Genomic DNA, 1,487 nt, shown 5'->3' with positions numbered 1-1,487 from the left:
AAGCCTTTTAAGCCAAGCGAAGTCAGTTGAATTTCAATACAAAATAAGCTGATTAAAAATCTCAGAAGAGGAAAAAAAATGATGAAGTTGCAGTTATAGATCTTTAGCCGTCGAAACGTTTCCGGGGTGCACCACGAGGAGGTGGATCTATATTCGTACCCCTTGTTTTTTTTTTTTTTTTTTNTTTTTTTTTTTTTTTTTTTTTTTTTTTTTTTTTTTTTTTTGTTTAAACTGCATATGTAATTGTTTAACTTTTTTTCCTGTTTATTGTTAAATTACTTTGTTTATTGTTAAATTTTCAATAATTTCTGTTGCACAAGAATTTTTTTTTTTTTTTACAGAATGAAACTATTTTTTTATATATCAGTTATGCAGTTTTCTTATAATTTAAGTTCTCAAATTTTATTTTTTGCAAAAATATCTATTTAACTATTGCTTTTTATGGCACGAAAAAACAGCTTAATTTTGCTTTTAAGTACAAAATAGTTTTTCTTTTTTTTTTCCATTCTGTAAAACAGTTGTTTCCTTCTTCATTCAAGTTGTTCTTTAACATCCTTTCAGCTAAATCATATCCATAAAATCATGAAATTGCTTTCATTTGCGTAATTGTTTTTTAAGTACAGAACTGTTTTTTTTTCTGCAATGCATTTTTTTTTGTCTCACAATCTTTCCAACTTTCAGTTTTTTTTTTTTTTTTTTTTTTTTTTTTTTTTTTNTTTTTTTTTTTTTTTTTTTTTTTTTTTTTTTTTTTTTTTTTTTTTTTTTTACACAATACTTTTTCCACTCATTCCCCTTCTCATTCTCTTTCTCCACTATTTCCGACTGCAACATGAACAAAATAGGTTTTTCAAAGATGACCAAAACCCTTTCTTTTTTCTTTTGTTATCTGCAGTGCAGTCTCCTCCTTCACCATTCAAATTGGTCTCACACTCTTTCATATCTTCTCTGTAAAAATAAATAATTTCTTATAATAATATATCTGTACCAAGTTATTTTGACAAATGATGTACATATAATGATCATATGAGAATACATATAATGTTTTTTTTGAAATCAATAAATTTTGTGTCCAAAGGTGAGCAACGTGAAGTTTCTTTCTATTAAAATAAGCCTTTATAATTATAATCTAAAAAAAATACTAGTAAATTTAAAAATATTAGATATACTGCTATTTTGATGTAATAGTTGTGTATACAAGCATTAAAGTAAGATTCTTCATCGATGAATTCTATTAAAAGGAAATAAAATATATGAATGTTCTAAACGCGTACAGGGAATAGTCATACCAATTTATTTTAAATATAATAGATTTTTTATTAGGACGTGTAAACCTGTTATAATTTTAAACTTTAATTTAGAAAAAGAGTGTTTCGCAATTCATGATAAATGTTAAATTTAATTTAAATAAATTTAAACTTTTAAAAAAAGCTAAAAAAAAAAACTTCCTGTTCGTTCCATATATTTGCTATCAACTTATGGAACTTATA

Source organism: Parasteatoda tepidariorum, chromosome 2 (assembly GCF_043381705.1).
Source record: "Parasteatoda tepidariorum isolate YZ-2023 chromosome 2, CAS_Ptep_4.0, whole genome shotgun sequence".
NCBI lineage: Eukaryota > Metazoa > Arthropoda > Arachnida > Araneae > Theridiidae > Parasteatoda > Parasteatoda tepidariorum.
This window is presented reverse-complemented; position numbering follows the sequence as displayed.